Raw genomic sequence first — 21,268 nt, 5'->3', positions numbered from 1 at the left:
ACTGATCCAGACACTGAGAATTTGAATCTTTAGAGATGAGACATGGAAACTGCATTTTAGAACAAGTGCAAAAATTATGATATTATTTTTAATTTCTGTGAGACCATGGGAAACCTTTAAAGCATTTTGAGAGAAGTGAACTAAAGGATAGTGCTAAAGAACTTTGGGAAGGGATGATTAAGAGAGCAGGAAGAAACTGCGGGCTAGAAGTTCAAATGAGAATTTTTAAATTTTAACCAATATCTATGGTAAAAATATTCGTCTTTGCTCCAAATAAATATCAATAGTCTCAATTCTCTCAAAAACAGAAGCCCTTAATCCAAATCTCATCAAAAATAAGATTTTGGAAATTATTAGAAAAATTAATAAATAATACATAAATATGGAAATATTTGTTAAAAATTAAGAGACTTTAGTGCTGGTGAAGGTCCTGAGAAGAGGACAATTAACACTTATTTATGGGAGTTCAAATCGATACATCATTTCAAGGGACAACTGGCAATATGTAAGAAAAATTTTAATGCACATACTCCTTAACAGTAAAAAAGTGACTATAGTCTAGCTTAGAAAATTAACTATAGTAGCTCAGAAGCCCATCCTGATAAATAGATCACACACACACACACACACACACACACACACACAGATGCTCATATAATTATTAATTTACAGAAAAAAGTGTAAGACAATTTACAAGAACATCAGCAATGGCGTAGTTACATCAGGTGCATGTGTAATATAGAAAACTGTGCAGTTATGACCTCAAATTCTGAAAAACCTGTTATGGGATAATGTTCAAGATAAGTAATTGATTTGAACAAGCAAATTATAGAAAAATACATATAGAATAATCCAATTTTTAATGGAAAAAAGCAATGTTTCTATGGGTATATGTATATGCTTTTCTTTCTTTAAAAAAAACCTTTAGCAGATCTGGAGAATGGGGAAAGAAGTGAAGATGGTGTATTTTACATGTCTGTATCACTCAGATCTTTTTAGCAATGAGCAAACCTCTTCTGTAACTTAATAAACTTAAAATATAACTTTGAAGTAGCTAAAAATATTACATAGTATTTGAAAAATCTATTAAATGCTTGCCCAGGATTTTAAATAACTTCAGAAAATAGTGTCACTTGAAGATGGTGTGAAGGAGAAGCTGGCTTCCTTTCTGTTTGATTAATTCTCAAAATTAAGTGAAATTATAGTCGTTAAAAACCATTTAGAAAAGTGAATGATAGGCCGGGCGCGGTGGCTCAAGCCTGTAATCCCAGCACTTTGGGAGGCCGAGGCGGGTGGATCACAAGGTCAAGAGATCGAGACCATCCTGGTCAACATGGTGAAACCCCGTCTCTACTAAAAAATATACAAAAAATTAGCTGGGCATGGTGGCGCGTGCCTGTAATCCCAGCTACTCAGGAGGCTGAGGCAGGAGAATTGCCTGGACCCAGGAGGCGGAGGTTGCCGTGAGCCGAGATCGTGCCATTGCACTCCATCCTAACAAGCGCGAAACTCCGTCTCAAAAAAAAAAAAAAAAAAAAAAGTGAATGATGTATGTACTGACTTCTGTGTTACATAAAGCTTTCCATTTTTATTCATCTATCAATCTTTCCATCTGATAGGAGGAAACTTCATATTTATAATATCTAATCTTTAAAGAGTAGAGTCTGAGATAAATATATACACATAATACTAGAACTTACAGGCTAAATTATGTAATTATGATAGTTGATCATTCATTAGATACCTTTCATAAGACTATGCCACTCATAATAATACTATTAGGTATTTCTAAAATAACATAAAACTAACATAAATCTTTTGAGTCAGAAAAGTTCTTTGAACTGAATTTTTCTATACAGTTAGGTAGATTTATGTCGTTTTAGGGTTTTCTTACCAATTATTCATCAATTTGTTCTAAACTGGCTTCACTCCCAATTGTAAGAAATATGAAGAAAAAAAGTAAACTATAAATTTACAAATTATAAATGTATATTCAACACACATTGAATCAAGTTTTCACATATTTAATAGCACCACTGTTACACATGTATCCATTGCTGGCTATGTATGTTACAGGGGGATATTCAGCTTTTCCAAGAGTATTCAGATAGGAAATGATAAGAAAACTATTTACTGCAGTGTTTTATAAATGTGATAGCAATTAGCATACCCTACACCTGCTGTTTTACTGAAGTTACTTTCAAAGCCGTGTAATACAAACTCTGAGAATATAAGCAAACATTAGGTTCTTGAGCAAAAGTATTCTTTCCATAATGTAAAATTACAATTTCAATAAAAGGAAAAAAATAATATAAAGGATTTCTCAAGATATATGATAAAAAGAAATAGTCAACTATTGTTGACATAGTTTCTGTACCACACATCTCTAAAAACTGGATATTCATCAGAGGAATGACATATAATTTTTAGAAACTCTTTGAATACAAAGTTAGACGATACAGAGAACATCTAGGAAGGACTAAAAAGAAAAAAATTACTAACAAAGAGTTTACTGAAGTAAGTATATATATGAAGCAATTGGAAAATATTTAAAAATAATAGCACATTACTTTAAAATACAGTACAATCACAGAAGAAAAATATCCACAGTAAATTATCTGGTGAATCTCAAATCCTCAGGCATGGCCATTTTCCTTCATAACCATATCAATATGTAAACATGTATTTTCAGAAGCTTTTTAAATATTATTCAGCTTCATAAATGCTCATTTTTTTCTTCTCACCCCACCCCTGGGACTTAACACCCTGTAACAATGTAAACATTACAAATATTAGAGATAAAATACATAAGTTCTATGGCACAAATTAGTAGCTCAACAAACATTGATTGCTACGATGATTTTTATTTCTTTGGGGAAATTTGTTTATTCACTTAACAATTATTATTGAGCTCCTACTACGTGCTTGATACTATGTTTGGTATACTGCTAAGGTGTTGGGGATAGAAGACGAAGAAATTGGTAAGTTCTCTAAACAGACATGAACTGGTTTCCCTGTTTTAAAGATTTTTCAGAAAAGTAATTTTGTATTTTACCCATGCAACATTTTCTGGGTCTGCCACAACTTACCTTGACATCTTAAACTTCCCTGTGCTTCTTATTTTCATTTGTTCTCTAAAAACATACATTCAGATATGGTCTTCTCTAAAAACATACATTCACCACAGTCTGAATGTATGCTTTCAGAGAAGAAACAACTTTCCTTTGTTTCTTATTGCTATTTGTTCTCTAAAACATACATTCAGACTATGATAGATATGTAGATTTTTTTGGTTTTTGATTTGTAATAATGCCTTTTAAGTTATAAGGAAAGTGATCTGAGCAGTGAGGCAGAATAATAAAAGCACGTGAACATTTGGTTTAGTTTAGGCCTAACTATAAAGAGTTAAGAGTGAAAAGGAAACTAGTGAAATGTTAAAGCACAAATCATATCAGAAACATAGACTGCTCCCCATAGACTTAATAGTTCAAATTTAGTTTTCATTGATCATGATTCACTTTTGTCCTAACTTACTTGAAAAATGTCTTTCAATATAATTACTATCATGCAGCCTGCTTAGGTAAGCCAGAGATCAATATCATAGCTTTAGCTTTGAAAACCATGAGTATTCACTTTTTAAAAGGTTTCACAAAATCAGCACCGCCAAAGTACTGAAACGGGTCTTAATGATTCAGTGTTTGCGTAGCAGCAGAACTTTTCACTTTTCTCTAAACACTTCTATTTCACCAGCAACAGATGAATTCATTAACTTCATTATTAATTCAAGTAATTTTTTCACTTTTATAAGCCCCAAGGTTGTCTCACTAAGATCAGCTCTTTCTCTGTGTTCCATAGAAGGTAATCAATCTCTATTATAGTCATGAAAATGGTATTTGTCACTTTGCTAAGAAAAAAAAATCAATATATCTTCCAAGAATGAACAGGCATTTAATGCAATGAATTGTTAGATAAATTTAGCTTGTCAACAGTTCAGGACAAACTAATCAAAATCCAGAAAATTTATAGAAGTTTGGCCAATGAAATACATAGATATGGCATAGAAATTAATATTCAGGCATTAGAATAACCTGTCATTTTCAATTCTGGCCAAAAGAAGTGGAGGGGGATTTAAACAGGGAAATCTCCAATCACTATTTTAGAAAACAAAAGTGAAATTCATATGCTCAGAAAACATTTCTTGAACACGGTTGACAAGTAAAAAAAGCTTTACTGTCTTTTCCTATATAATTTTCCAGATACAGAGATAATTATAGAGTTGCAAAATTCTAGGAAACCTTAAAGGTCAGAAACCCATAGGGATATTGTCATCTGGAAATATGTTGCCTGTGAACTTTCCTGGGCTACGAATTATTACAGTAATTAACTACAGAGCAAGAATGGTGTTTTGGAGTCATAGAATCCAAAGCACACTTTGCCAATCTCCTAACAAGACTTGACTCTTGTCCCTTTTCTTCCAGTTTCTGCTGAGTTACCTTCTGCAAAGAGAAAGCTGGCGACCTCTTGCTCCTTGACAACCTCTTATTTACAGAATAACCCTTGTAATTGGAAAGGTCTGTGTTGAGCTAACATCTGCCTTATAAGAAACTGCCACTCTTTGCTTCCAGTCCTACAGTGAAACAATGTAAACTCCATCTGTTGCCTTTCCTTTGAATCAGCTCCTCACTGCTTGATGTCAGCTATCATTTCTCCTGACCTGTTTCTTTTCTGGACATAACCTATCTAGTTCCTTCACCAACTTCCCATAGTGCACCATTTACCATAGCAATGATTTTCAGAAAAATTCATGGTGTTATCTTCCCAAGACACTCCAATTTATCAATACGCCTTTTGATTTGCCTCACCAAAAATAAATATAAGAATATGGGTGTCTTCAAAATAAAAATAAAACTCATTACAGTTCTAATTTACTGTATTTGGAAATTGCATCTACATGGGTAATATAAGAGCTAATTTCCTCTTTCTCTTTCTCTCTCACAACAGCTTCATCAGATTTGTTTTGGGTTAAATTTGTAGGTTAACACTAAAATAGAAGTTGATGAAGGCAGAAGTTCTGATCTGTTTTGTTGACTCTCCCTCTCCATCCTCAACATCAAGCACATAGTAGGCACCCAATAAATATTTAGCAAATGAATATAAGAATATCTCAGTCCATTAAAGCTGCAGGATATTTGCTTATTTGCATTTTTGACGAGCCAGAACCCTTCCATTCTCTATTCATGAAACTGATTTTTTAAATATTAAAATCACACAGGGCTTTGTAACTATCAAATATCATCTTCTTGGTTTAAATTGAGTGTTTCTAAAAGCTAAAACTACACCAAGAGGCATATACATGAAGGTGTGTGTATAAAAGATATATGTATAAAAGCAAATCAAGTTAATTAAATGTATTTCTTTGAATTAAACTGCAAAGTAATGGCCCTAGTTAGCCTATGAGACAATGGACTTGGTCATTTTGGCATTGTCATACCCCATAGTTTCAACTACAAAGTAAGGATCTATCAGTCAGACATTCCACTTTTAATCCTGCTGTAATTAGTTATTTCATTTACTCTTCAAAATAGTACCTATTTCCGACATAAGGCAACTGAGTTATAGTAAAATTAATAACTTGCTGTGGCTCACACTAAAAGTAAATTCCAGTCCCAGGATTCAAAATCAGTTACTTCAGAATTCAAATCCTGGTCGAGCGCAGTGGCTCACACCTGTAATTCCAGCACTTTGGGAGGTCGAGGTGGGTGGATCACGAGGTTAGGAGTTCAAGACTCAGCCTGGCCAAGATAGTGAAATCCCGTCTCTACTAAAAATACAGAAATTAGCCGGGGGTGGTGGCGGGTGTCTGTAATCCCAGCTGCTTGGGAGACTGGAGGAGAGAATTGCTTGAACCAGGGAGGCGGACGTTGCAGTGAGCCGAACTCATGCTGCTGCACTCACTCCAGCCTGGACAAGAGCGAGACTCTGTCTAAAAAAAAAGTATTGAAATCCTATATTCTTTTCACTATCTCATGCGGTTGTTTTTAGAAAATTGGAAGATAACATGAAAGGAAAAAAAATGGCAAGAAATTTCTAAAGAGAAACCCTCTGGAGTAATTTGTATTTGCTCAAATAAAGAGAAGTACAGGCTGGGCACAGTGGCTCATGCCTGTAATCCCAGCACTTTGGGCAGGTGGATCACTTGAAGTCTGGAGTTTGAGACCACACTGGGCAACATGGTGAAACTCCGTCTCTACTAAAAATACAAAAATTAGCCACTTTTGTTGGCGATGCCTGTAGTCCCAGCTACTTGGGAGACTGAGGCAGGAGAATCATTTGAACCAGGGAGATGGAGGTTGCAGCGAACAGAGATTGCGCCAGTACACTCCAGCCTGTGTGACAGAACAAGACTCCATCTCAAAAAGAAAAGAAAGAGCAGTACAATTTCCCAGAGTTTATTATAGTTATCCACCAAACAAACATTTTCCCTGAGGTAATTTCCCTCCTCTGTACCAGTCTCAAACAAAAATAACACAAATTTTAATTTCAAAATTTAAGTCAAATTTGAATTTTCATAACTATAGCTGCAGAAATTGATGAAGTAGAAAATAATAAAAAGGTTCCAGAGAATAGAAACAAGATCCCAATCGTGGACTCCATGTGAATAAATTGTGTTTACCCAATGACAAATCAACTACTCAGTTCAACTTTAAAAAAAAGTGACCGGAGAAAAACATTCAGCCTATCTACTTGATTGGTGGGAATGGGTCAAAACAGACCAGTGATTAGTTGAATCATTTTAAATTTTTGACTATTTTGGTGGATGTCACATAGAGTGAATATGCAGGGCAAATGTTTGTTTTCACCTGCTGGGTTGGAGGAAGTAACTCCCTATGTGATCAAAGATTACAGCAACTTTGACCGATAAAGTGAAGAATTTGACAATTTGGTGAAAATATTCCTTTCAAGTAGATTAACTAATATTCTACTGTGAGAAACTGGATAATCACCTCTTTGAATAATAGCATTATGAACACACAATATATCAATTTTTTAAACTATCATGAAAATTTACTTTCATATTAAATAACAGCACAAAATGGTCCATCTTCATTTGTAACAAAGTGTGGATGCTCAATTCATTTTATTAATTGCTCAATTACAAAATAAATAAGTGACTCATGGAAATCACTTATTAGATCTAACAATGAAAACCAAAGATCTTATTTTCTCTGTGGGCTTAACCTGCCCCTCTGGTTTTTATGAATATAATTTTTCTATGCCTCTATCTATTGTTGGCACCTCAGAAAATGTTTATTAGAGAAATTTAACTGTAACTTTCTCTAAAATCGTACATTTGCTTCATTTCTAAGGTCACAGAACAAATCAAGTTAATTAAATGTTTTTCTTTGAATTAAACATAGCAGATACCTCTCTTATAAATCTCAGGGTATAAATCAGTGTACATGTATATTAATCTATCTGCTAATAATTAACTTATCCAACAATCTTTTATTGACTGCCCACTGTGCGTCAAACACTGTGCTAGACCATTTTGATTTGAGGAAATAAGGCACAATTATTTTCCCCAGGTAGCTATAGTCTAGTGGGGAAGTCATAAAAATTAGGATAAAATTTTAACACAGTAAAATAAAAATAGTTCTACAGATAATTAGGTTCCTTGATGTCACCATCACCCAAAAAGGTGCCTATCATACAACAGGCATTTAATAAATATTTGTTGACTGGCTATGTAATTGAATGAATTACATTTGCACTAGGAAAACAGAGGGGCACCTCCATCAATCTAGGGCACCTGCACTGGGGACTGGAGTCCCCACACACTCCTTAGGGATAAGGAGGTGATGTTTGATCTTACTTACATTTGCCTCCAGAATATTCTGACTTTATTCAGTATGGGAGGGGAGCAGAAGGGTCGGGGAAGGAAAGAAAGGGGGAAAGAGAGAGGAGAGAATGTAGAACCCACCTAGTTGTCCACCTAAGGGAATTTTATTATAAAATGATTTCTCCCACATGGCAGGCACTTAGTCTCAACCTCAGAGGACAGAGGTTGCTAATTACATTGAGGCTCTAAGATATAAAGTGACCTGTTTAGACTTAAGTGGCTGAGGGCAGAACCTGCTTGCAAGTTCAGTATATAGTCCACTATGCCATATCCCACACAACGAATTAATGAAAAAGCTTTTTATACTTGAAGGCACACTTCAACAAATTTCAATAACAGTAAATTAAAGGTTTGACTTAAGATATCAAGAGATCAGAGAAACTCAAGTTATCAGCTGTATGCCTACGGTGAAATCTTTAAAAATAAATTTATAGTGCTCCCTTTCCAAAGGTCAGTCTTTCAGTATTCCATGCTAACTAGAATGCAAGGAAGAATGAAAGCAGTAACACAGACAGCTGTTGAAACAAAGTAACAACAGTCTCCTGGTTAAAATCCTAGTCAGAGGATGAACTTTCTGAGAACTCATTTTACTATAAAAACTCAAGAAAATTAAGCCAGTGAATCTAGGTTTCCTCCATTTATGCTGTCTTCAACAATGATGAATCTAGTAAAGAGAGAAGCTGATTTCTGTCTAAATATTTGTCTTCTTTTAAAGCTGCCTCTGAATAAATTAAGCCTTTCTTCCTAAACCTCCAAGATTGTAGTAAAAAGCAGAAGCAACCTTATAATTCTTGACTGTCTAGTTTCTACCCCACTACATTACTATTTTCAGACATTTCTATTTTGCCTTCCTGTCCTTATGTTAAACTCCTGAATTAATCTCCTAATCTGGGTAAATCAATCAATAGATTTTCTCTACTCCTGCTCTCAAGCTACTCAATGATGCTTTAAAAAAAAAAAACACCCTGAAAAGACTGATGACAGGATAACGGGATAGTTTCCAGTCTGAACTTGGCATCTCACTGCATCTTCACTTGCATCTGCTCAGCTCCCTGCCCTACTCTTCAAACCAGCTATTACAATCTCTACAATTCTCCTTTTGCCCACTCTCAACTGACCACGTTGCTTCCTCCTTCCTAAAGAATAAAAGATACCTGGAGGAGAAAAATCCCATTTTACCAGTTGACAGTCATGCTTAGCTTCTTTCCTCCAATCTTAGGGGAGGGAAGTATACTTTTTCCCTCCACAGCATTAGCTCGTACTCTCTTCCACCTCCCCAAGGAGTTGCTTCGTTAGGTAGTGTTTCTCTTCTTTTCCTTTCTTTCATTACAAATATCTTTCCTGTCTCACTTTCTCAGAACAACTCTCTCACTTTTTCAAATGCCTTCCTTTCATCATACCACTTCGTGTAGGTAACATGTTAATTCCATCCTTACCACTGCTGACTGTGAACTTCAAGTCATATTCATTAATCCATCCATTATAATATGACTTACATTCTCACTAATCCACTCTTTCTGAGATAATCATAAACATTTTTTCCAACCAAAGTCTGATGCTACTTCAGTCTGTCTTTATGCTACTTAGCAACTTTGTGAAATTTGATACCACTGAGTTTCTTCTGACTCAAAACCATTTTCACCTTGGTTTCTATAGGGTCACTCTGTTCTAAGTGTCTCTTGCTTCCTTTTGTCTCCTTTGACAGACTCTTCCATTCTATACCTCCTTTTAATGTCAGCTGGTTTGCCAAGTGCCCAGCTGTGGTGTTCTTCCATGCTTTCATTCATTAGATGTTAAGATGTTGAGATTAGATGTTGAGGGAAAAAAAAAGGTTCTACAGCCACACAAATACTACCTCCTCCAATCTGTCTCAAGACATACAAAATATGAATGAAACATTCCCAATCTTTTGAGTTCCATGTTCATATTACTAAACTCTGGTGATCTCCGCCAGGATTTCTTAGAGGATTTCAAACAATATTTATCTCCCTCCCCTGCCTTATTAAATTGGCCTACTTCCAGCATAGGTCATAGTGGCACTACCATCCATTATATATATTCAACCAGAACATTCACTGCCATTTTGTCCATCTCATTCAGCTGGTCACTAACATCTGCAGATACTAACTCAAAAATGTTTATTGAACCTAGCCTCTTTTTCATTCTTATCACTATGCCTAAAATTACCTCATTATTTTGGGGGCTGGAAAATAATGAAATATTTCTAACAATTCCTCTCTTATTTCTTCTCATGCCAGCATTTGTCCATGGTTGGCAGAGTTAGCCATCTTAAAAAAAAAAAGAAAGACCCAATAACAACACAGTATTTCAAATCACAAAGCTGTTTAGAAAGCAGACAGGCAACCATATACCTTGGTCAGCTATTCCCTACACGATTAAAAATCCAGATTTCTTTGCCTTACATTCAAAGTTCATCACCACCACCTGGTCTCATCACATCTTTTTAACTCCTTATTTATCTCCTTTTCCTCATATACATGTACACTCAGAGCTTCTCCATATTGAAAGTCCCCACATAACTGTGGCATACTTTTACAGGTGTTATTTTCTGTGCTTAGAGTGATGCCCTAGCCCAGCACAGTGGCTCACACCTGTAATTCCAGCACTTTGGGAGACTGAGGTGGGCGGATCATGAGGTCAGGAGTTCAAGACCAGCCTGGCCAACATGGTGAAATCTCGTCTCTACTAAAAATAGAAAAAATTAGCCGGGAGTGGTGGCACACGTCTGTAATGCCAGCTACTTGGGAGACTGAGGCTGGAGAATTGCTTGAACCCAGGAGGCAGAGGTTGCAGTGAGTGGAGATTATGGCATTGCACTACAGCTTGGGTGACAGAGCAAGACTCTCTCTCAAAAAAAAAAAAAAAAAAGATTCCCCTAATATCTTCATTCTGCATATTTCAGCAATCAGCTTAAATATCGTATTTTTTAGGTGACACATTTCCCAGTTACCCCACAGAGATTTACTGACACTAAATTTTCTCTACTTCTTTGTCTGGCAATTTATTGATTTTTCCTCTCATGCCAACTTGGCAACATCAAGACAGATAATTTATCTCATTCATCTCAATCTTGGAGCCTAGCACAGTACCTGGAATATAAAAGGTTATCAGTTCACATTGAAAAATATTTTTGATAAATATTTTATATTAATTGCTGAAAAATAACGATGGGATTTCACATAGGGAAAGAGGTTCACCATTATTTTGATTTTGATATGTGTCTCATGTTAAATACAGATTAGTTTTATGAATTAGATAAATTAGTCATAAAAGAAGTAGGGTTTTGAGACATTCTATAAAGTTTTATATGTTATAAATTTGGACAATTAAAAAGATAGCTTGATAGCTAATAAATGCCTTTTAATTATACTATAATATAAAATCTAATGTGGTCACAAATGTTTATATTTTTCAGTCTACCTATCTGGTTTATTTATTAAAAGTGTAATGCATCATTAAATGTACTTACAATAGTTATAACAAATACTTTTATTAAAATATATGGATTTTAGAACAATTAAATGACCTCATTGATACAGAAGTCAATAAATATTTTAAATGGCTCACATCTGCATGTATTACAATTATTGCATATTTATCCTCTTGGCAATGTATAAGACAATAAACTGGTTTTCTGGTAATAAGATCTGACCATACTCTCTTTCTATCCCATCTGAAAATGTACAAATTAAAATTTTGAATTTTTTTTGTAATATGAATCTTATAAGTAGATATCTTAAATTAATTTTAAGCACTTTGTCACAGCAGTGATATCAAAACTTAAACCGAGCTCTATAATTGTCTTTGAATTACATTGAAAGCTCTAGAAAAATAAAAAATAAAAGTTCTTTTAGTAAAACAGAAGCCACCTGTGTACCATTGACCCCATTATTAATATGAAATCGCAACTATATACATTTTGTTAGTTAATGAGTAAGAATGACTGAAGTAAAACATGTAATACATGGCATTGCCACTATTTTATATTTATGATTTGTATGAAGGAAACCATGTGCGATTCACAATGAGAATTCATTACTGCAGAAGACAAATATTACTCGGTTTCACTGTAAACCTGTTCGTGTTTGTTGTCAGAACTAAGCATCTGCCAGTGTGCTACCATGCAAGAGAGCTAAACACAGCCCTATGCTGCTGTCAATTTTTGCTTAAACTTTCAAAACCCAAATTCTTTTCAAGCAGCCACTCATTTGACAAGACTGGTATTCATCATTGATTACCCAGACATTCTTAAATCAGAACCATTTTTATGCTCATGTGTGATTCTGTAAGCATAATGAATTCACTTTTAATATTTTTCTATTTGCCCTGGCAAGTGCCTTAAGAAAAACCATTATATTGATTTTCTTTAGATACTTCTGAATAATTTGCACATCAGACAGTAAATTTCACTGTTTCAAAGTATAAATCCCAGAGAGAAAATAAGAATTGAATATTTTCCAATTAAAATATTTCATAAGCCATGACTAGCAAAGTGAAATAAAAATGAACATAACACAAAGATTAAAGTGAGAGACTCTCTCACAGGGGTGACCAAGGTTTCTAGAAAGATAATCCTTCTTATATTACTTCCCTCACCATTTTCTTCTCTAATAAGAGAGAGAAAGTCCAAGAGTCATGTTCTGTGTCCAAAAACTAGAATTCAGAAGAGCAATGCATAAAGAGAAATCACTCATTTTCCCTATCCTCATATCCTGAATATAAAACAAATTGATGTCTGAAACGATATGCATGTAGCCAAGATATACTGTAAATAAATACTTAAAATACATGTAAGTGACCCCTTTAGGCAAATCTAATTTTTCTAGGGACTCCTTTTTTCTTCATGTTCACAAAAATAAATACAATTCTTAGAATCCTTCTTTATTGGTAATACAAAAGCCAAAAAGTAAAAGGTGAGGTTTTATGGTATCATACTCTTTACACATGAAGATTACTGAGCTAATAATGCTTTTAAGGCAGTATTGTAATATTATGATGAAAATACTGACATCAAATAAGAAACATATTTTAGATAACCTAGTATTTAAGATTTATATTAAACCTGTTCATTAAAGTTATGCATCTGTGAATTCTTTTTTTGTTGTTGTTGGTAGATGGAGTCTCACTCTGTCATCCAGGCTGGAGCATATTGGCACAATCTCTCCTTACCGCAACCTCTGCCCCTCAGGTTCAAGTAATTCTTTTGCCTTTGCCTCCCAAGTAGCTGGGATTATAGGCATATACCATCATGCTCAGCTAATTTTTGTATTTTCAGTAGAGATGGAGTTTTTCCATGTTGGCCAGGCTGGTCTCCAACTCCTGACCTCAAGTGATCTGCCCACCTCGGCCTACCAGAGTGCTGGGATTATAGGTGTTAGCCATCACTTGAGGCCAGGAGTTCAAGACCCACCTAGCTAACATGGTAAAACCCCATGTCTACTAAAAATACAAAAATCAGCAGGGTGTGGTCCTGCATGTCTGTAATCCCAGCTACTCAGGAAGCTGAGAATTGCTTGAACCTGGGAGGTAGAGGTTGCAGTGAGCCGAGACGGCACCACTGCTCTCCAGCCTGGGTGTCACAGTGACTCAGTCTCAGAAAATAAAAAACAAAACAAAACTGTTTTAATTGTATCAGTCTCTCTTAATAAATGCATAGTGACTTATATTTATCTAGTACTGACTGTGAGCATCTTAAGATGCATTAGTCATTATCCATGTCTGAACTGCAGTATTCTCGATAGGGCTAGAAAGTGTGTTTACAAAAATAAAATGTGAGATGGACTTTTTCCACTTTCTGGAGGCATGCAGGGATTTGCTCCCTTCACACATTAACTGACATTTACTATAGCGCTGGCATTTATTAATGACTCTAAGTTTGAGTGGATTCACCAGTGTCTAATTTGCAGCTGAGCATCACGAGGAGGCCTATTTGGCTCACTTGGGGAATTTTTCCCATTGTTAAACATTATCTTTTTTCTCTGTGGACTTCGTCTGGTTTGCCGGTTAGCAGGGCATGGTAACAGTCATTAGTCCTCAAAGTGCTAATTTTTTTTTATAAGCATCTCACCTTTTTTCCCTGGAATTAAAAAAATAATAATAATAGAAAGGGAGTGTTTTTAAAATTCTCTTATCTCCTATAGATAATTTACTCATTTTAATTTTTTCAAACAAAAGTCTCCATGTGGTCAAATTTCACATAACTAAAATGGAGTCTGCATAAGCTTTTGTTTTTAAAAAATTAAACACTATCTTAGGTATGTCTTGTATTGCAGATCCTGGCAAGCAAGACTAAAGTCCTATTTAAAAGTTGGAAACCTGTTAATTCCTGATAAATTTTGGTATAGGAGAAAAAGAAAATTAAAATAATCAACAGATGCTAAGCTATTAAAAGCAGAAGGAAGCTGTTGGCAATCAATATGATAAAGACAGGCAGTAGAGAAATACGGAAAGCATAAACAAAATTTGCTTTTAACTACACTAACTTTTAGCTATTGCCCAGACACAAGGAACATGACGTGGAGAAGCAGAAAAACAACATGAAGGATTCCACGAAAACAGGCATTCTACTGAGAGACAAAGACTCCCAAGAAAATTGGTCATGAATAAAAAGAGCCCAAGGAAGTCACATTGCACAAAAATATCATTATGTGTTTACCATTACTACATTTAGAACTCTTATTTATATTTCCTTATCTAGGCTAAATGTCAACTACTTAGTGAAGCACTTCCTGACTTGACAGCCAGTTCTATGTTCATTGCAGCCCCACGGTGGCTCACGTCTGGAATCCCAGCACTGTAGGAGGCTGACGGTGGATCGTTTGAGCCCCAGAAGTTCGAAACCAATCTCTGCATCTGTGTGCCTCCACAACCAAGGTGGAAACTTCTTGAAGACAAAATCAAGTCTTCATGGTCTTATCTCCAAGATCTAGCAATAATCCCACAGGACCTGGTATATAAGTGGGCATTCCATCAATGAATAATCAATGCATGAATTATTACATTAAATTTTAAAAACAGGTTTGACACCAAGACAGAGCATTGCTTAAAACAAGAATGAAGGAGTTTCATTTGAACTTCAGGACACTAAGATCACCAGTTTAATGGTCAAGAAAGACTCCATTATAGGACAAAGAAGGATACTTTCTACTTTCTGCCATTATTTTCACCTCCACTGATTGCAGAAAAAGTCCTACATTGACGTGACTACAACACATATAATGCAATGATTGGTCCAAACAGATCTTCTAATCTAGCACCTCTTCCTTGAAGTTGAAGTCCAATTATTATTATTATTTTTTTTTTTAGATGGAGTTTCACTCTTATTACCCAGTCTGGAGTACAATGGCACGATCTCGGCTCACCGCAAACTCCGCCTCCTGGGTTCAGGCAATTCTCCTGTCTCAGCCTCCTGAGTAGCATTACAGGCTGAGTAGATTACAGGCATGCGCCACCATGCCCAGCTAATTTTTTATATTTTTAGCAGAGACGGGGTTTCACCATGTTGACCAGGATGGTCTCGATCTCTTGACCTCGTGATCCACCCACCTCGGCCTCCCAAAGTACTGGGATTACAGGCTTGAGCCACCGCGCATGGCCAAGTTCAATTATTATTAGTCGTAACTCATACTGAGTTAACACGGCATTCTAAACAACAGTAATATGCTTTGAGCGGGTGGGCCAGGAAACAAGATAAATTAAGTTTTGACTTGAAATCTGGCATATGCTAGTGCCAAATAAGCACAAAAATAGCAACTTTTGCATCATCTGTTTATTAAGGTTTGTTCTCTCATCTGTTTTCTGCGGCTATTTCTCAAGGGGTGAAGATAGGTACCTGCTGTGGCCCCTGTTCTCCCCTAATGACACTAACTGGCTATTTTTCATGGCCATTCTAAGATCTGCTTTCACATATGCTGAAAAGGTGACCAATGCTGACCTAACTTGCTCTGCCCAGCAAAGAGAGTCAGGTGGCAAGCATTTCTCTGGTGTCACTGTGGGAACTAACCAGAAATGTTTGCTTTGCTGGCTTTGTTATCCTGCAACTTTTAATTTTTGTAACCTGCTTGGATACAGTGGTTGAGAATGTTAATTAATCAACACAACAATGAGCCTGTCCTCTGGAGAAAAAGTAATATACCTACAATCTATTTTATCAAATAAGCTAATTTATAATGGTCTACATTTCTCGGTTTTGTAGGTTACAAGACACTAAGCCTTCAAATATGCACTTGATACAAAATTAATTTAATTCCTGTGGGCATATTGTGAAGACATGCCATTTAACTTTCCCTAGATAAAAAAAAGCACAAAATGTAGGGGCAATGACATTTTAGCATTTAACTATGTTTTAGTCTATTTCTTACCTGGGTATGATCCAAGGGCCTCACTGGTAAATACTGAAATTAAATGTATGCCTACAAGACATGAGGAATGAGGAAACTGCCTTATCTTCAGCTAGGTCATATTCCACAGTCCTAGACAAGTGCTCCTCAAAGCTGTGTCTGTGGCTGGCTGCTGAGTCCAGCAGTTTTCTTACTGCCCCACCACAAAAAAGGCAGAGACATTGTGAGCAATCATTCAGAAACACCTATAGCAAAGTGACAGAGTAACTTTATGTTTGTTGAATCTAATAATTAAAAAATTGAGTTTCTGTTTTATATGTCTGGGTTTTAATTTTGTTTTTCTAGCAATTCAATTGTATTCTATTTTATGAAAGCATCAATCCATAGTTGATTGTTAATTAAAAGAAAACAAAAAGAAAGATTTTTCCCAAGATTAGAAATACTCAGCAAGTAAGTGCAGTGGAGTGTTCAGGGCCAAGACGACCTGAATGGCATTTCAGCTCTTCCACATAGAGCTATGTGCATAAGTTACTTAAACACTGTGTCCCAATGGCTCTAGCTGCAAAATGCATGTCACAATATTTGCATCCCAGGATCCTAGGGAAAACCCAATAAATGTTGGCTTTGGTGTCAGATGGCCCTCAGTTTCCTCAACTGTGAAATGGATGTAACAATCCCAGTGTCACAGTGGTTTAAGGATCAGATAACTTGGTTAAAATCTGTAGTTCAGTGCCTATGCAGTGTCTAGCAAAAACCCCAAGACAGCAGTCATTATTGTTGAAAGTGTCTAGGCATAGTAGGCCCTTGATAAATATTAACTTATATCATCCCTCATTTGTGTAGAGGATTCTGAAGCTCTCATGCCTTCTGATTTCAGTCTAAAATTTTGACTGACTGGGAACAACTCAGACTGACCATGTCATATACTGATGCTCTCAAAAAGGATCTGGACCCCTTGAGAAACAGTTTGTGGATGTGGCCCATCAGGACAGCCTGCTTCTGTTTACCAGAGGATGTTTCTTCTCTAACATTTACATCTGAGAAAATTCTCCTCTCTGCTGTCTGTGTTGAATGATATAATACTGGGAGAAGGCTATTGACAGCTATATCATAGGAATGCACAGAATAGCTATTTCAGGTAATGGGGAACAATGTCAAAGAAAGATCATCCTATCTCTTCTTTCACAAATTATTAAACGTAATGTGTCTCTTCATGCCCATCTTTAAAAAAAATGTATAAGGAGCTAGTTGTAATGAGTAGAAAGAATACATCGGCTGGATACGATGACTCACACCTGTAATCCCAGAACTTTGGGAGGTGGAGGCAGGCAGATTACCCGAGGTCAGGAGTTCAAGACCAGCCGGGCCAACATGGTGAAACCTCATCTCTACAAAAATGCAAAAATTAACCAGGCATGGTGGTGTATACCTATAATCCCAGCTAACGAGAAGGCTGAGGCAGGAGAATCACTTGAACCTGGGAGGTGGAAGCTGCAATGAGCCAAGATTGTGTCATGGCACTCCAGCCTGGGTGACAGAATGAGACTCTGTCTCCAAAAAAAAAAAAAAATACATAAAAAGTTCTACATCATTTTAGAGTTTATAAAATGCTTTGATCTGACTTGATTTTTACAATTCTATGGGCAGAGCCTTCTATTTCCACCTCACCGATAAACTCAGCTGAGAAATTAAATGTTTTCTAAGCATACATTGCTAGTGAAGGCATACCTTAAACTTGAACCCAATCCTTCAAATCCCAAAATATGGGTACAGAAAATACAGGTGAAGCAAGTTACATTCTGAAAAAAAATATTTCAGAAGAAAGTCTCAGAAAAATACTCGAATATGTGTAAAACTTTAAATTACGAATACAGATCTCTGTGAAAAATATGATGGCCAACCAAGAATGAATATATGGATGGGATGTGGGAAGAAAAAGAAACAATTGATGTCTATCCCAAAATAAAGAATACTAGGAAAAAATATTCAAAGGATTACAGCTTCTGTTTAAGGTATAACTAGATTCAAAACCCATAGGTATAAATGGGAGAAAAGGAAAAAAAATCAAAAAAGCTGACAGATATTCCTAAACGGCCCCAGGCTTAGAGACAGAGGCAGCCTTTGATGATGTCAGACAAACCCCACAGACAGCCCCAGCGGGCACCTTCAGCGGCAGAACTAACCTTACCCACTGGCCCACTTAACCATTACCACTCTGAAGACAGCTGGTGAAGGCCAGGGGTAGATCATTCTGTCAGATAAATGTCTCCAGCTGCTACCGATGCCTGCAACCTCATCGGCTTAGTATTTGACCCTTAATAAGAGGTCAGTTACCTTAGCAAGGGCAGCACCTCAAATGTTCTCAGTCATCTAGATCTTTGTGTGGATGAATTTCAGGTCCTTACTTGAAAGGAGGTCTTAGCAGTAGAGGAAAACAGAGAGGCAGAGCAAATAAGGAGAGAGTGCCCCTTCTCAAGAAAGGCTGGCAATGCTGATGGGAAATACTGGCTTTTCACGATTCTCTCCGTTTCTGTAGTTATCATGATCGCCTGACACAATTCTCTAATATTTTATTAGGAAATTTTAGGCAACATTTTTCGAATCATAATGCATTACACCGAAAAATTTTGTATAGAGGATAAGTGTATACATACAAAGACAGGCAATGAATAACAACAGTATTAAAGATCATTGCTAAGACTCATCAACCTCTTACCACAGGCTTTATACTCTCTATCCTGTTTAATCTTTACAACCACTCTCTGGGGATTGGTATGATGACTTTCCTGACTTTATAGTTAAGAATCGGGTTTAGAAACTGTTTGTACATCTAGTAAGCAGTAGAACAGGAATGTGAACCAGTCCAGTTCTGGTTCAACCACCACATTTGTGCACCAAATTTAAGTGTTACTCTATTATCATCTTATCACCCACATTCATACATGTATCAATATTCTAGACCCCCTGTAGCAAGGAACCCAAAGCCTCTTATTATTAAAGCTTTTTAAAATAGTAAAATAATCATAGGAGAATAGAGTGAATTTCTAAGCTAAATCACAAAGCTTCTAATTAAAAATGGTTTTGCTTGAAACCTGCTTGGGGAAACACCCCTAGACCCAAGGAGTCCTTGTTTCACTCCTCCCCTAATTTTACTATTTTGTTGAAAAATTTGAACTAGTCTGCTCAATGACTATGTGTGTGCAGGTATTTGACCTGAACCACAGATCCTTGATCTTCATATTTAAAGATGAATCTGTTTGAGGGGTCTGTTATCTTCATGTCACATTAGAGAGAAATGGTTCAGCCTTCTTTTGAGCTGTAAGCTTATTAACATAGCCTAGAGGACCCCCACAAACCACAGTAGCTGAAGGGTGACTGCCTCCTTCCCCTTCCCCTGACAGTTATGCTGTGATTCGCATTGTGTGGTTTCTTTGATTAAAAAACAAAACAAATTTTATTCGCTAGCATTTTTCATTTAACAAGTAGAAAAAGAAATGCACAAAAACAAATCATCCTTGTGCTCTACCTCTCTAAACTTACCCGCATTCATGACTATCTGAGGAAAGGGCTTTGAAAACGTGAAAGTACTAAACAAACATAAGGCCTCAAGTAATTAGACAATTAGGGGGTCATTTAGTGCACTAGAGTGCAGTGGAGTTTCCCTGTTCAGTGTCTGAATGATTTTGGTTATATTCATGGCAGTGCTTCTATAGTTACACAGAGAAGTGCATGGGAACTTCGAAATATTTTGAACTTATTGATCCTGAACCTCTCTGGAGAAAATAAATGAGTATCCAAAATTCTTCATGGGCCCCAAAAGACATTTATAAATAGAATACCCTTGTCAGCTTAAGGCCAAACTGGCTACAGAATTCGTCTAATTACTAAGAGACAGGGACACGAGCCCTTGAAAAGATTCTAGGTACACTTATGGCACACACATGCATTCACCTCTAATTATTCATATTTTTCCTGTTAAAACCTTGAAAAACTGATTTTATTTTTCCACTGTACTCTCCTTTAACTGTTGATCTAATCCGATAAGAAATATCTATAGGATGGTCATAGAATATGAAACCAAACAAAGCAGGTTTATATTCCATGATAAGATGGTGCATGTGCAGACTCTAACTTAGGGAAAGAAAAGGCTTTGTAAAATTTATTTCAATATATGAGCATGTAGGCACTATCTGAGGAACTTTTTGATTCATTCATAAAATGAGTTATGACATTATCACCATCATCTGACACATCTCAGGACTTTAGTCTTCCTACTGCAACTGTGTACTGCATTCACCTATCCAAGATGACTCTTAGAGAGTGTTCTAAGCTTCCCTAAAAATGCATTCAGTGCCAATGCAAACTGATCATATTCATCCCAATTTTACTGTTCCCAGGGAAAGTCCCCTCCAAAAAACAATTCCACAGTCCATTGCTATTCAGGGAGCAGGGCTAATGCTTTTCCTCACTCTTTCTGTCCCTACGCTTCATTTGCATGCACAGGAGAAAAAGACATCCAACACAAGAGAGTGACAAGCCAAAAGGTCAAGGATCAGCACAGTGATGTGCTTTATAATATTTGCTTAATTAAGTGAGCTTCACAAAGTACACAAGGAGGTTTATACTTACCACTTAGGACACAGTAATCAAATTAACAGAACACTGTGAAACTCATTCTCAATTTCTTGTTCTAGTAGAAGCAAATAATGACATGTAAAATTGTGCAACACACGTATATGTTTGAGGTACTTCACAAACATGTACATTTAATGGGATTTTTTTTTACCCCACATATTTAATTTTTAATAAGTAAAACTACCTGAAATTCTTCTACTACATTCTATTTTGGCAGTGGTAGAAAGTAGCCCCATAACATGCTGGATAGAAGAGTACACCCATTTGGATTGAAAAATCCACCACAGTTAATCCTCAAAAGTGAAATTTTTGCATCCTATAATCAGGAGTTGCTGGGCATTTGATTAAATACCCCAGGCATTTCATCCCCAAC

The 21,268-nt window shown here is 36.2% G+C and overlaps 1 protein-coding gene across 4 annotated transcripts in view; it reads right to left on the bottom strand.

Moving 5' to 3' along the window:
• Window positions 1-21,268, bottom strand: part of LOC108593203 (uncharacterized) — a 101,163-nt gene that overhangs the window by 47,267 nt on the left and 32,628 nt on the right. The window lies entirely within an intron of this gene.

This window comes from Callithrix jacchus, chromosome 9 (genome assembly GCF_049354715.1).
Source record: "Callithrix jacchus isolate 240 chromosome 9, calJac240_pri, whole genome shotgun sequence".
In the NCBI taxonomy this organism is placed as follows: domain Eukaryota; kingdom Metazoa; phylum Chordata; class Mammalia; order Primates; family Cebidae; genus Callithrix; species Callithrix jacchus.
The sequence above is the reverse complement of the archived record's forward strand: the minus strand, read 5'-3'. Positions and strand labels throughout refer to the sequence as shown.